The 16,564-nt window shown below is 40.4% G+C and overlaps 1 non-coding gene across 1 annotated transcript; it reads right to left on the bottom strand.

Moving 5' to 3' along the window:
• Positions 1–957: 957 nt before the first annotated feature.
• LOC148703724 (small nucleolar RNA R71) lies at positions 958–1,063 on the bottom strand. The gene has a single exon (XR_015982337.2). It is a non-coding gene; the product is annotated as a small nucleolar RNA R71 (small nucleolar RNA).
• Between the last annotated feature and the right edge of the window lie 15,501 nt (positions 1,064–16,564).

Below are 16,564 nucleotides of genomic sequence, written 5' to 3'. Positions count from 1 at the left end.
AATCCGCACATAGTAAGGGCAATAACCCCAACAAGATAAGAACTGGATTTCATCATTAAATTCTTGTCCAAATTAGGTGAACCAATTCGTACATAGCTATCACTTTAATTAAAATCAATTAGACGTTGGCCCCTAGGGACATTCGAGCTCAATAGGATGAAGATCACCGAAAGTTGCACCAATTTCGCTCTGTGGCTCAGTTGATGTCTAGGCAAGCTTTGTCCCTATAAGGGAGACAGTTCATCTGTTCAAGGCAAGTGATTTTTAAGTGGGATCTTTGCGAACGCATCATGACCCTCCCACTTACCTGGGAGCTTACCTGGTCAACTTAGTTCATTAGACCAGATTGGAGGCTTAGGTGCCCTCTTCAAACCAGTTAGGAGCTGTCTAGTGATTTTAGGGCAAATACAAGGATTTGATGTGTTTTTCTTTTATTGCATGCTTGACTGATCAAGTACTAGTTTATGCAAGGGAGTCGTTCTAGAGTGCGTGACCTATTACCTTTTGATCCTGAAATAGAACGGATCCTTAGGAATATTTGAGCTGAGATCAAAACATTAGAATCATCCCCACCTCCTGAGATGGCTGAAGAACAACCCAAACTCCTGAGGGAGTACTTTACTCCCACCATTTACACTTTTCCATCTTGCATTTGATTATCTGAGGTAGCAGCTGTACAATATGAAATAAAGTCTAGTGTGATCCAAATGCTTCCATCTTTTTATGGGCTCACCAATGAAGACCCATATAAACACCTAGATGAATTTTTTAAGATTTGCACCACTGTCAAGATTCAGAACTTCACTGATGATGCTCTGAAACTTAGATTATTCCCCTTCTCCCTTAAAGATAGAGCCAAGCAATGGCTGAATTCTTTAGAAGCCAATTCGATTTGTTCCTGGGATCAAATGCAACAAGAATTTCTTAAAAAATACTTTTTCATAGGAAGAACGAACCAGTTTAGACGTGCCATCACAAGCTTCTCTCAAACCGAGGAAGAAGAATTTCATGAAACTTGGGAGAGATTTCAGGACCTAATCTATAAATGCCCACATCATTAAATACCTAAATGGCAGCTAGTGCAATGTTTCTATGACGGATTGACTGAACGAAATCGTCTAATGATCGATGCCGCATGCGGGGGGACTTTCATGCTTCAAAATGAGCATGAAACATGGCAAATTATTTGAAAATCTCAATGAAAACTCCCTCCGCCATGCTTCCTGTTCTCGTTAAGCACCCCCCGAGTTCTAAAAAAAAGGGACCATTTGTGAAATAAGTCATTGTATGGACCTGTCTAGCAAGATAGATACATTGTCCCATAAGATTGACCAACTGATGATAGGAGGACATGTCTTAGCTCTTCCCAAGCACAAGTGTGTGCTATCTATTCTAGCCCATCGCATCCTATTCATGAGTGCCCCTCAACACTCCAATTCTCCGAACTTGTGCAAGAACACATCAATGCTGCTCAAATAGAGCCCAGACCAGATAATGATCCATTTTTCAATACATATAATCCGGGATGGCGGAATCATCCAAATTTTTCTTGGAAGCAGCAAGCTTCGAATATTGCCCAACCCTACTCCTAAAATTTTCAAAACCCTCAGAATTTTCATCTCTACCGTCCCTCAACTCAATTTCAACATCCTCCTCCTCCAACCCAAAGAAATACAGCCTTTGAGAAGAAAGTGTTGACTGCCCTTCAAGGTTTGGAGGCAAACACACAACTATTGCACTCTCACATGCAATCCATTGCTAAGCTAGAATCCCAAATGGGTCAACTAACTAATGCATTAAACAAGCGAGAGGAAGGCAAGCTTCCAAGTCAACTAATGAGTAATCTAAGGGAACAATACGTGGCTCAAGAAAATCGACTAAATCATGAGCAAGCCAATGCTTTGACTACCTTTAGGAGTAGACGTGTAATAGATAATAAGGTTGGGGAGGGTAACAATAAGGAAGGTGAAGAAGAAGAGAGGAATGTATCACATGAAAATCCAATACCTTCTTTTTCTTCTTCAGCTAGTCCACCGTCTGCCACAACTCACATTCCCAAGGCCCCATTTCCTGAAGCACTTAATGCACCCTCTCCCTTTGGCAAGAAAGGAACTTCACTAGAAGAGATGATGGAGGTTTTAAAACAAGTTAAAATCAACCTTCCGCTCCTTGATGCCATCAAACAAGTTTCCTCCTATGCCAAATTTTTCAAAGACCTTTGCACCCAAAAGCAAAAAGCTAGGACACATGTGCCTAAAAAGGTCCTCCTAACTGAGCAAGTAAGTTCCATTCTCCAACACAACATCCCTCCAAAATTCAAAGATCCTGGCGCTCCTATTATTTCCTGTGTCATAGGAGATAACTCTATTGACCGAGCACTCTTAGATCTAGGGGCAAGTGTGAATCTTCTACCCTATTCAGTCTATAAGAAATTTGGGTTAGGTGAATTAAAATCCATCTCGGTGTCCTTACAATTGGCTGATAGATCTGTGAAGATACCACGGGGGATGATTGAAGATGTTCTTGTCAAGATAGACAAATTCTATTTTTCAGTAGATTTTATCGTCCTTGATATGGAGCATGTGCCCAACCTAAAAAAACAAATCCCTATGATTCTTGGTCGTCCCTTTTTAGCGACAGCCAATGCATATATCAACTATAGAACTGGGGCAATGGACATATTATTTGGGAACATAAAAATTAAGTTGAATGTGTTTCATGCCGCTGACCAACATGTGAGGGAAGACGAGTGTTGCCTGATTGACGAAATGGATGATCTTGTAGAGGAAGCCCTTCCCTATATCTTAGCGGATGACCCCCTAAAGGCATGCTTGGCCCATTTTGACATTGACAACTTTGATATAGATAAGGCCATGGAAGAAGTCAACATCTTATTCGACAATCAATCTCCCATGAGCTTCCTTTCTTGGAAGATCCGACCTGAACCTCTTCCCCCCATTACTAGCGCACCACTTTGTCCTTCCATTGATTCTCCACCTAAACTTGAGTTAAAGCCACTTCCGACAACTCTTAAGTATGCCTTTCTAGGACCAGAAGATACCCTCCCTGTAATCATCGCGGCCAACTTATCTACTGAACAAGAGGGTAAACTTTTAAGGGTGCTAGAAGAGAATAAATATGCCATAGGATGGTCTGTAGCCGATTTGAAAGGGGTCGACCCCTCCATTTGCATGCATCGAATTCACCTCGAAGATGATGCAAAGCCCACCCGAGAAATGCAAAGAAGACTCAATCCTAACATGAAGGAGGTAGTCAAGAAAGAAGTGGTGAAGTTACTAGATGCCGGAATCATTTACCTGATTTCTGATAGTAAGTGGGTAAGTCCGACACAAGTGGTACCAAAAAAATTAGGTATCACTGTGGTTGAAAATACGGAATGAGAATTGATACAAACACGCACAACCACAGGTTGGTGCGTGTGCATTGACTACAGAAAACTTAACTCAATGACTAGGAAGGACCATTTTTCTATACCTTTCATAGATCAAATTTTGGAACGGTTGGCTGGTCAAGGTTTTTACTGCTTCTTAGATGGTTATTCTGGGTATAATCAAGTACCTGTCTACCCGGACGATCAAGAGAAAACCACCTTTACCTGTCCATTTGGGATATTTGCATATAGGAAGATGCCTTTTGGACTATGCAATGCACCCGCAACTTTTCAACGATGTATGATGGTCATTTTTTCAGATATGGTGGAAAACTTTCTAGAAGTGTTCATTGATGATTTCTCAGTTTTTGGCCTATCTTTTGACGATTGTTTGGATAATTTAACTTTAGTTCTGAAAAGATGTAAGGAGACCAACCTAGTGTTAAGTTGGAAAAAAAGCCATTTCATGGTTCAAGAAGGCATAGTCTTGGGCCACGTCATGTCCAAGAGGGGTATTGAAGTAGATAAAGCCAAAGTCGATCTTATTTCCAATCTCCCTCCAACCAAAACTGTGAAACAAATCCGTTCATTTCTTGGCCATGCTGGTTTCTACCGTCACTTCATTCAGAATTTCAGTAAGATTTTCAAACCCTTATGCAATCTTCTTGCCAAGGACACTCCCTTTATCTTTAATGAAGCATGCGAGGAGGTTTTTAAAAATCTTCGCTCTAAATTGACTACTGCACCTATCATACGGCCTCCTAATTGGACCCTTCCATTTGAACTGATGTGTGATGCATCCGACTATGCCATTGAGGCAGTTTTAGGGCAACGACTAGATAAGGTACCTCATGTCATCTACCACGCTAGTAAAGCACTCTCAGATACACAATTGAACTACACCACCACTGAGAAAGAGTTACTAGCTGTAGTAATCGCGCTAGACAAGTTTTGATCATACCTTTTAGGATCCAAGATTACCGTATTCACTGATCATGCTGCCCTTCGACACCTTCTTGCAAAGAAAGACACCAAACCCTGTCTGATTCGATGGATTCTTTTACTACAAGAATTTGTCCGAGAAATTCGTGACAAGAAAGGTGCTGCAAATGTCATAGCGGACCACTTATCTAGGATTCTTCTTGAGCCCTCTCAAAATACCTCACCCTTACATAATTCTTTTTCAGATGAACAATTATTTGAGTACAAGGAATAAAAATACCATGGTTTGCAAACATAGTGAATTACCTTGCCATAGGACGAATTCCCGATGATTGGTCAACTCAAGACAAGAATCGATTCTTTTCACAAGTGAAGTTTTATTATTGAGATGATTCCGATCTATTCAAGTTTTGTCCCGATCAAGTAATCGGTCGATGTGCCCCCGATTACGAATTTTAAAGTACTCTTTCATTCTACCATTCACAAGCTTGTGGGGGACATTTTGGGGGTAGAAAAACTGCAGCAAAAGTTTTACAGAGTGGATTTTATTGGCCCACACTTTTCAAAGATGCCCATAACTTTTGCCAAACTTGTGAACGGTGCCAACATATGGGTACCATCTTCCGTAGAGATATGATGCCTCTCAATCCTATTTTAATTGTAGAAATCTTTGATGTCTGGGGTATTGACTTTATGGGCCCTTTTCCACCATCTTTTGGTTTTGAATACATTCTGGTAGGGGTTGATTATGTTTCAAAATGGTTAGAAGCTGTCGCCACTAAAACTAATGACCACAAGGTTGTGGTTAAATTTTTACATGAAAATATCTTTTGTCGTTTTGGCACACCCCGAGCCATCATCAGTGATGGGGGATCTTATTTTTGCAACCGGTCTTTCGAGGCTTTGGCTCGCAAATATAACATCACCCACAAAGTTGCTACCCCATACCATCCCCAAACGAGTGGACAAGTCGAGGTGTCCAATAGGGAATTAAAACACATCTTAGAGAAAATGGTACGTCCCGATAGGAAAGATTGGTCTCAAAGGATAAATGATGCTCTCTGGGCCTACCGTACTGCCTACAAAACTCCTATTGGCATGTTTCCCTACCGATTAGTTTTTTGGAAAAGCTTGTCACTTACCGGTAGAACTTGAACATAGAGCTTTTTGAGCTATCAAAAAGTTTAACTTAGACATGGCAATAGCTGGTCCTAATCGAAAACTCCAACTAAGTGAACTTGAAGAGTTGCGCAATGAGGCCTATGAAAATGCTAAAATTTATAAAGTAAGGACTAAGGCTTTTCATGATAAAATCATTATTTGAGCCTGGTCAAAAGGTTTGGCTATTCAATTCGAAGTTGCGACTCTTCTCGGGTAAACTTCGCTCTAGGTGGGATGGACCATTTGTAGTGAAAAAGGTTTCTCCTTATGGTGCAGTAGAGATCCAACACCTCAATGGTGGATATGTTTTCAAAGTCAATGGCCAAAGGTTAAAACCTTATGTGGACTGTGTTGCCGACGGACAATTGATCGAATCCCTTAATTTGATGAACCCTATTTATCAAAATAATTAAGGATGCACTGTGTCTGGCTGAAGACAATAAACTTAGCGCTTGTTGGGAGGCTACCCAATTCTCTTAGATTTCTTTAACATTGAGGACAATGTTTGGTTTAGGCTTGGGAGTATTTTTAAGCATTTTTGTTTTGTTTGCATCTCTTGCATTCGTTTTCACTTCACAATGTCAGGTTTAGGTTTGGAGGTCTTCATCTGGATTTTTATCAAAAAAAAAATCTTTTAGAAAAAAAAATGTGTTCATTTTCATTTTTATAAATTGAAAAAAAATAATAATAATAAAAGAGGGTTTTAAAACCTAATTTTTATACATTAATGCGAGAATGATAAACATACAAGGTATATAAAATCTAAAAAGCCCAATGACTAGTCGAAAGTAATGCAAAATTGAGTTCTTTTTATTAAGTCTCTCTTAGTGAGTTGTAAGCTAATTAATTGAAATTTTACTACACACTGGCCGACACTTCTAAGGTCTAGGCTCGACATTATGTTGATAGTATAGTAGCAACCTTGGACCCTGATGAATCATACTTATCTAATCCAAAAAAAAAGAAAAAAGGATTTAGTCAAGAACATCGAAAAGGGCTACCTATTGTCAAAGGTCAAGTGGGCTTGTGATGAGGACTTCGAGCATAAGTCTGTAGGGGAGTATTGATGCCCGACACCTTAAGCCAACTAGTGTGAGAGTTGTCGACTGATTGCTCGTTACACGGAGAAATCACCACAAGAGTAAAGTGCACAATTTATACATATCCTAAAAAAAAATTCTTTTGTAAAAAAAAAAACTCTGTATTGACCTTGAAAAAGATAATAGTGTGAAAGCCGTCGCTGTAAAAATTTGAGTAAACTGGAATATTACAGATAAAGCCCGTGAGGTACTAAAGTAAACATCCACAACTCTCAAAACCCTGCAGATAAGATGATTTTGAATCAGTGAATAGGTCCCTTTTAACCAATCCTTGGAAACTACTAGTATTAGCAATATTTTGGAGATCCGAACCCTTATCTTGTGTACGGTCCAGATTTCACCGAGCACTTCAGTATAAATAAGTCATACAACTTCCTAACAGAAACTTAATGACTTCAACTTAGATTGCATACTAACCTAGAATTTGGGCTGATTTAGTAAATAAAACCTTGTATGCTTTGAAATTCTTATCATTGATGTATTTTAAATTAGATTTTAATTAAAAAAATGATTTGATTGAAGTTTGTGGGTATCTTCACTGGAAACCCTCACACCCCTCTTCATGCATGAATGGATGGCTACAATGTATCCGTACGCCACTATAAATAGGAATGCTCCCATTGTTTTCTTATCATCGTATTCCAATTCCAACTCTCTCTCTCTTATCCCTTCTTTCTTACATTAGTTTCTTTCTTTCTAACATTGCTTCTAGTGTGTCCTAAGCCAAGACAAGGTGTTCTTCCTTAGGATAAAAGGATTAGAAGTGATTTTAGAAGGCTAAAGAAAAATAGAAAGCAAGGAAAGCAAGCCATTAGAGTTCTTTAGAAGAATTCTGCATTAAGGATCAAAAGTCTTCGGAGCTAAAGTCTTGAATCAAGTTTTCGTGTGGATCACCATTGGAGGGTGGACACTTGGATGCCTCGTGGAGATTGTACACTTTGGATTAGCGTTTGAGGTATTCTACTAATTCTGCATTTATATTATATCATTTGATTATAATCATTAAGGTGATCTAGGCTTAAAAGGGTTTTATGCATAGGGACTTTATTAAGAAAATTTTTAAAATTCCTAGCTTCCGCTGCCCATCATGACATGTTAGAACCCCACACTTGGCGGGGAGCATTTCGGCAAACCAATGGAGATGACGAGCACCATGAGTGGCTAAACCTTGGTTTAGGGGTTTGATGAAGCCATAGAGAAATATTCGTTTTGTTTTTATTGACTTGAGTTTGTATTGTAAGACTGTTGCATGATGAAGAATTTATCAATTGATCTTATATTTTATTCAATTTATATGAATCGTTTATCTTACAGAAAATATTTTACATAAATTGATCTATTTCATCGAATCCAACACCTGTGGTTTGGAGGAGATATTCATGTGACATTGATTTCATGTTTAATGATTTAATGATCAGATGCATCATGCTAGGTTAGACAGGTCATGCTTATCGTTAGAGTAGATGGTTTATGCTAGACTTAGATGATTCATGCTGGGAATTAGTTATAATTTTTTTTATTATGATTGCTTTGGCTTGTAGTCGGAATCAATCAAGTCTTAAATACAACTCAATCATTGAAAGCGTCACGGATATAAATCTATCGGTGGATTCTAGCCCTAAACACCTCTCTTTATAGATAATTCATACTATTACATCCATATTAATTCTTAGTTTTTATCATTTACTATAGCTTATGCCCTTTGAAGTAATTATTTAGTTAAGTAAAATAACTTGTCTCCAATCCTTGTGGACCGACACCCGTAATCACTATCTTACAGGATACGTGCTATTGCGTGGTTTATTTTTGAAATTGAAAGAACCGATCAGTCGTCTTAACCAAGGAGTGTGGAGATACTGGTATGCCACACAGGTGAAGTGTAGGAGTACATTTCACTGAACGTGACCAATTCCGGAACGCTCTACTGTTGAGAGATATTCCGAGTGGATATGGGTATAAGTTTGGCCCTCTGACCTGAGACGACAATCTGTGACTAGCAAGCAACTCACTGTACTTTAGTACCAGACTACCTGGATTTATAATTCAGTGACGGAAACTCACTAGGTGCAGTCATGTACTTGCGTAGTCAGTTATGAGTCAAGATGGAATTGACCCCTCCTAGAAATAGAAGATAATGTCTTGTGATTAATTTAGCAAAATCTTGGCCAAGGTAATCCCAGTGAGGAGTCACGGGACATCTAAAGTTAATCACATAATGGTTGTACTAATTTTAGGGTTGACAGTGAGCTCTAAGTCATCCTGGCATTAGGAGTCAAAGGGATTGAATTATACAGTAATCATAATCCAGGATTCCAGAATATTTGCTTCGCATATATTCGGCCTATCCGGACATCGGGTACTATTGCTAGATGGTTACATTGATTAGTGTAGGAAGTCATTCCTATACTACCGGCCTAAGTTCGAACCTATGAGGTCACATGCATAGAAGATTCCTGATTGATCAAGAAGGTTGATGAATGATTAAGAATCATTCAGGGGTAATTTGGTCAATTCGATTGGCAAATTATCCTATAAAATAATTAAAGTAATTATCAGAGGATTAATTAGTAATTAGATTACTAATGAACTCAATTTAATTGAGTAATTGAGCTAAGGATAAGCCAAATTGAATTGTATTCAATTTTGGGCTCAATTAGGGTTTTGACCTGATTGGATTAGGTCAGAACCAAAAAAGACTTAAGCTGATCAAATTAATTTTAAATTAATTTGCGCTTAATTGAGGATTGACCTAATTGGATTAGGTCCAACACAAAGTAATTAATTCAATTTGATTGAGTTTGGACGAGCCAAAAATTGAATTGGATTCAATTTGAGCTCAATCAGGGTCTGACCTGATTAGATTGGGTTCAACCAAATTACTTTGTTTTAATTCGGGTTTGACCAAATTTGATTAGGTGCAACCCAAGGAGATTAGGCTCAGATGATATGGCAATTAGTGGTGACATGAAATTGGATTTCATGAATTTTAAATAAACCAAAATTATTGCATGGCGCATGGACCCATTGCTTGATACATGGCGACATTGTTTGTTGTTTGAATTTGAATTCAAATATTAAGAAATATATTAAATAATTTAATGCATCAAATAACTTTCCAAGCTGGTGTGTGAACCTCTGAATCATTTAAATTCGAATTTCAAATGAAATATATGCGACAAGAGGAAGGAAAATTCTGCCGCATGGATTTCAAATTCCTCCCCTCTTGCGCATGTGTTTAAAATTTGAATTTAAATCAGATTTGGTTGAGATCTGATTAGGGTTGTTCCTATTCCATTGTATGCGCCAACTAAATGAGGTTTTCTGAAGATAATTTTGGAATTTTGAATGAAATTTGGAGGCCATTAAAAGGGGTCAAACATGAGCGCCGGCAACACTTCCATTGCAGCCTTCTTCCTCACACGCCTCCTCCTCCTCTTCTTCTCCATTTAAGATAGGGTTTTCAGGGTGAATATCTAGAAGATTCAAGATCAGATCTGAGTCCTCTACTTTTCTTACAAACCTCATCTCCATCTGCTTCAAGATGATTGATCAAGAGTTGATTGAATCCCGGCGAGCAGATTTTAGATTTCAAGTTTCTGCAGCTGCTAGCACTTTTGCGGAAGAAGATCCTTCAGGGTTTCGCGTCTACTTCTCATAGAGGCCATTCATGTACGTGGTTGCGAAGTCAAATATCTGATCCATAACTTTCATCCATCATAAAGGTATTAATCTAGCATTAATCATTTATTATGGTGTCAAGATCTAGATCCGATTTTCCGAGGTTTTACCCTCTTTTGGGGCTCCTCACGAAGACATCTCCAAAATCCATTCGATGGATATTCGGAGATTAATTGGAATAGAGTTCTTAAGTTTCAGATCTGATAGTTAATCATGCATAAAAGTTTTAGCATAATTTCTTAAACGATTCCGGCATAATCCTATGTATTCTTAAGGTGCTGATTTCTAGATTTGATCTTGTAAGCATGCATGAATTAAATTGTTTGATTCATTTTTTCGCTGCATTTTTGAAACTTAAAAAGAACTACGTGTGGCTTGATCCCCCTTGTGAAGGGGTACGTAGGCAACCCGATCAGGTTCAGCCATGATTTTCAAAAAAAAAAAAAATTCAGCATGCTAAACACCGAAGAACCTAGGATGCACTTTCAAGCTGGAGGCCGAGGAAAGGGTGAAGACGACCGAAGTTCAGATCGAGGTCGGGCTCACCCGAATTCTAGAGGCGGAGCTCGAACACAACCAAGCTCGCTCGATGCTCCGATCCACCGAAGGTCAGATTTTTAAGCTCGAGGCTGCACTGGCTGGCCTGAGGCGCGAAGCCGAGCAGCTCGCTAGGTCGGCCGAGGAGCGAGTTTGGGAGGCTGCCCAGAATTACCATCAGTCTGAGGCATATCTGGACGAGCTGGAGGAGGAGGCCACTGATGGGCTGATCCGAGGGTTTGAGAACTGCCACGATTAAGCGTAGTGACTCTGCCCCGACGTCGACTTCAGCGACCTTTGTTCGCTTTTGGGTGCAGCTGCCGGGTCTGCGGTCACGACTGAAGCGGGTGAGCTAGCTGAATTGCACGAGCTCGTTGCCGACATGGATGAAGATGCTCCTGAGGCCCTTGCTAAGGCCGCCGCTAAAGTTGAGCTGGGGCTGCTGCCGAGGTCGGGCCCGAGATTGCGCAGGCTGCCTGAGCTTTACCCCCTATTTTCTTTTTCTCTCTTTTTTTTTGGCATTCTTGTAAAATGGGCTGCTTAGGTTTTTTGGTAGTCGACCATTCTTGAATTCAATTCGACCTCAAGGTTGGCATCTTTCGTACTCGGCCTTTAGCTTTTTGATATCAATAAAGTACATTCTTTTGGCACTTCGTGTTCCAAAGTTTTGTCAAGTGCTTGAGCTCGTCTTACTTTGCATCTTGTGTTGGATTTTTGTGCTCGACATTCGCTTCCAACTTAGATTTAGGATAAGACAGTCTCGTCAGGTCGATGAAGAGCTCAATGCTTCTGAGCTCATCCATTGGCGCACTTTAGGCACCGAAGTCAGACATCAGGCCTGTGTTGGGACTAAGGTCGGGACCCTGTTTAGCCTTCGTACTATAGTTTGCTAGGGTACCCTTTAGGTAGAAAGTATGCCTTTCGATCGTGTATATCTTTTTAGGCTCCAACTTGTGCATGAGCTAAGGTCGTGGCACCTTCCAATTTTTTTGCGGCCGAGGGAGCGTGTGGCTCGTGGTCAACACTGTAGGGTGCCCCAAGCTCTAGTCGGAGCGTCATTGTACCTACGATCGAGGGAGCATGTGGCTCATGGTCGACACCGCAGGGCATCTCGAGCTCTGGTCGAGGCATCATTGTACTTGCGGCCGAGAGAGCCCGTGGCTCGCGGTCGACACTGTAGGGCTCCCCGAGCTCTGGTCGGAGTGTCATTGTACCTTTGGTCGAGGGAGCATGTGGCTCGCGGTCAACACTGCAAGGTGCCTCGAGCTTTGATCGGGGCATCCGCAGGGAAGACTCCATCTTACGAAAAGCGCAAGGCCTGCTCTACTACCACTCCATCAGGGCTGGTGAGGATGAGGCCTGCGTCGGTGCCCTCCAAGGTCGAGGAGCCATCGACACGCAGGATCCATGGATCTCAGAGCATCTGGATCTTTCACTTCAACTCCTTGATTTTTTTGTTGAGCTCGGCGATGAGCAGGGCTCCTATTGCAGCTCGACATGCGGCTCTCAGGCCTAGGGACCAAGCTCGGTGATGACGACGCCCTCTTTCATTAGCCTCCATGCGTTATAGGTGAAAGTAAATCCTAGGTTCTTCGATGTTAAGCATGTTGATTTTTTTTTTTTTGAAAACCATGGTTGAACCTGATCGGGTTGCCTACGTACCCCTTCATAAGGGAGATCAAGCCATACGTAGTTCTTTTTATGTTTCAAAAATACAGTGAAAAAACCGAATCAAACAATTTAATTCATGCATGCTTACAAGATCAAATCTAGAAATCAACACCTTAAGAACACATAGAATTATGCCGGAATCATTTAAACAATTATGCTAAAACTTTCATGCATGATTAACTATCAGATCTGAAAGGTAAACACTCTATTCTGATTAATCTCCAAATATTCATCGAATGAATTCTGGAGATAACTCCGTGAGGAGCCCCAAAGGAGAGTAAAACCTCAGAAAATCGGACCTAGACCCTGACTCCAAAATAAAAGATTAATATAGAATTAATAACTTTTATAATGGAAGAAACTTGTGAATCTGATCCTTGACTTTGCAGCCACGCACACGAATGGCCTCTATGATAAGTACACGCGAAGCTCTAGGTAGATCGTCTTCCGCGGGAGTGCTAGCTCGCGCAGGAATGCTGCAATGGCTAAAGCTTTCTCCTTCTAAACACTCAACATTTGATTGTTCTTCAAGAAGATGGAGGATGGATGTGAGGAAGAAGGAGAAGAAGGGATGGAGGCCCTCAGGGAATTTTTTAGAATTTTTTGAAACCTCTAAATATAGTATTTTTTGAACCCAAGGCATGGGGGTCTTTTATAGCCAAAAGACCCCCCCCATGTATAACACCTAATTTATCCAATTAATTTGGCTGATAAAATCCCCCAAAAATTTTGGTGGTTTGGCAACTAAGAGGAGATAAACATATCCAAATTTTGTGCATTTTCAATCCCTAAAAGATAGGAATTCATGCGTCCAAAGTTTAGCCGTAGACCACCCTATTTTATGCACCATGGAATCCCTACAAATTAGGAAATTCATATAAACTTTTCTAGGAAGATTTTAGGTGACATTTTTATATAAAATATAGCCCCACGCCTCCTCTCTTCTCATGCTAATTTTTGGCCAAAAATAAAGAGGATAGGCATGAAAAATATTGGGGAAAAATCGAGATATCATTCTTCTCCAAGAAGATAAGGATGGGTTCCTAAAATTTAGGGATTCTTCTCCTTATCAAATTTTGATTATTTGGACTCATAATCCTTATCAAATAAGGTCTTCTAATTGATTTGGATCAAGCCCAATCTAATTGGGTCAAGTCCCACCAATTGGGTCAAGCTCAATCTACTTGGGTTGAACCCAATCCATTAGGTCAAACCCTGATGCAGCCCAAATTGAATCCTATTCAATTTGGCTCAACCTAAGCCCAATTACTTAATCAAATTGAGTTCATTAGCAATCTAATTGTTAATTAATCCTCCAATAATTCAATAATTATTTTAATTCACTTTTGCTTAGGATAATTTGTCAATCGAATTGACCAAATTACCCATAAATGATTCTTAATCATCAATCAGCCATTTGATCAACCTAGAAACTTCTATGCGTGTGACCTCATAGGTTCGAATCTAAACCAGTAGTATAAAAATGTCTTCCTATACTAATCGATGTGACCATCTAGCAATGGTACCCGACATCCGGATAGGCCGAATATATGCAAAGCAAATATTCTGAAATCCTGGACTATGGTTATTGTATAATTCAATCCCTTTGACTTCTAATGCTAGGATGACTTAGAGCTCACTGTCAACCCTATAATTAGTATATTCGTTATGTGGTTAACTTTAGATATCCCGTGACTCCTCACTGGGATTATCCTGGCCAAGGTTTTGCTAAATTAATCACAAAACATTATTTCCTATTTTCAGAAGGGGTCAATTCCATCTCAACTCACAACTGACTATGCAAGTACTTGACTGCACCCAGTGACCTTCCGTCACTGAATTAGAAATCTAGGTAGTCCGGTACCAAAGTACAATGAGTTGCTTGCTAGTCACAGGTTGCGGTCTCAGGTCAGAGGACCAAATATTTATACCCATATCCACTCGGAATATCTCTTGATAGTAGAGCGTTCCGGAATTGGTCACATTCAGTGAAATGTACTCCTACACTTCACCTGTGTGGCATACCAGTGTCTCCACACTCCTTGGTTAAGAGGACGACCAACGTATATGTCACACAATGACCTAATCTCGATAATGCTGTCGTCCTAGTTACAGCATATCATTTAGTCGCGAACAAGTTTAAGGACTCGAAGAAAAATCCTCCTTTATCATAACATAAGTCCTAAGAACTTCATCATATAAGAGTTCATTTGAAGATGAAATGATGAATAATGCCAAATAACACTTTATTAATTTATCAATTTATTTACAAAATTCATTCATTAATATGCTGACGATTGACATTTAGGATACAAATCCCAACAATAGGGTGGGGGAGTGACATTGGGGGCGCCATCATAACGATTCGCCTATGAAAGTACAGACTAGACTCCCACTTGCTGCTGGCCTTGAACGGTCGTGGTGAGTGTTTGAAGACGGAAGAAGTCCAACGGCTGAACCCGGATCTCTACGAGCTCTATCAGTCACAGAACTCGACAGAGTCGAGTCTTTTTCCAGCCGGGGAGAGTTGATGCAGGAGCACCTTCCTTATTCTAATGGCGTAGGACATTGGGTGAGGGGTGAAAAGAATTTGAGTCCAAGAACAGTTGAGTCCAAGCTGAAATTAGATTGAGTCCATGCAATAAGTGATTTGATTCACAATGGGTTAGCCTCTTCACAATGAATTAAATTGAGTCCAAGGCGTGAATGGGTCCATGGCTAATTAGAAGTGGTCACATGTCAAAAGAAAGAGAAGTTCAACCATGAAGACCTCTCACATGTGGAAGAAATTCAGAGTTCAAATCCAGTTGAAATCCGTGACAGATTGAATACTATATGGTATTTTGAAGATTTTGGAAGCTACAGAAGTCTGATTAAGTTGATTCAAATTTTGTTGGAAAGTAGATATCTGTAGCTTTCCAGTGACTATAAGAACGTGAAATTTGGAGATCAGATGAAATTTGAGGAGTCTCCCGAACTTCATGCTGATGTTGGTACCCGAGAAGGAGTTCCACCTAGATTCCAACTCATGGCATGCGGCTGAATTCCTTTTGATGGGTTTCAATCCACACGCCATAAGGAATGGATTCCTAGGTGTCTAGGCTTAGGTGTCAAGGCCTTTGATTGGTCAATTAGAAAATTTAAATTTTGAATTGAGTCCTCATGTAATTAGGAGTCCAATTTAAAATTCTGTGTAGTCCTTATCCTTATCCTTTGCCAACCTTTCTTTCTATATAAAGAAGGGTATGATGAATGAAGTTAGTTTCTTTTGGATTTCGAAATTCCCTTTGTTTACGTGAGGAGGGGCAAGTCCCTTGCTTGGTGCGATGCCAAGAGGCTGAAGAAAGAGGTGGGACGCCTCCCTTCAAGTCTTCAAAATTTGAATTAGTTTGGATGAGATTTCCAAAACTAATTCATCCTTATCCACTCTCTCTCTCCCTTGTTTCACGCTTGTTCCCGTAGGTGCACCTCCTTGAGTGCCACATCAGCATTTCAGCACCTCCCTCACGCCCAAGACTCCTTTCCCACGTCCTCCTCTAAGTCCTATTGCCATTAGGACTCCACACAACCCAATTCAGCCTAAAAAAATTGGTCTAGCCAATTTCAGCCCTCACAAAAATTGGTGCCTAATTTTGGTCCATTGGCTGACCCTCCTTGAACCCAATCTCACCAACCAGCAACCCATCTTCTTCCTCCTTCCTTCCACCACAATGAACCCTAGCCTCCATTGCCATTGCTTTGAAAAAAAAAAAAAAAGAGAAGAAAGATTCAGCCATCCTCAAGAAGAAAAATCTGCAGCCCACCCTGATTGCGTCAATTGGTATCAGAGCGAATCCTTGTCGCCATGAGTACCAGAAGTGGTCGCCCCTACAACAATGAACGACAACGTGCTGAGATGATGGCCGAGCTCATCCGGCAAGTGGCGGCCTTGAATCAGAAGGTGGAAGTTGTTTGGGATCGTCTCTTCCCCGAGCCAAACAATCTTGAAGATGAACATGCTGTCCCCGCGCAACCTGAAAATTCAGAAGTGCCATTTGGAGGAGACCCCGATGTTGATGCATTCTCCCCCAGGGGTCTATCACCC

This window comes from Phoenix dactylifera, chromosome 4 (assembly GCF_051530095.1).
Source record: "Phoenix dactylifera cultivar Ajwa chromosome 4, Ajwa_hap1_PhDact_Kaust_v1.1, whole genome shotgun sequence".
In the NCBI taxonomy this organism is placed as follows: Eukaryota; Viridiplantae; Streptophyta; class Magnoliopsida; order Arecales; family Arecaceae; genus Phoenix; species Phoenix dactylifera.
Note: the sequence above shows the minus strand (reverse complement) of the source record. Positions and strands in the feature narration are given on the sequence as shown.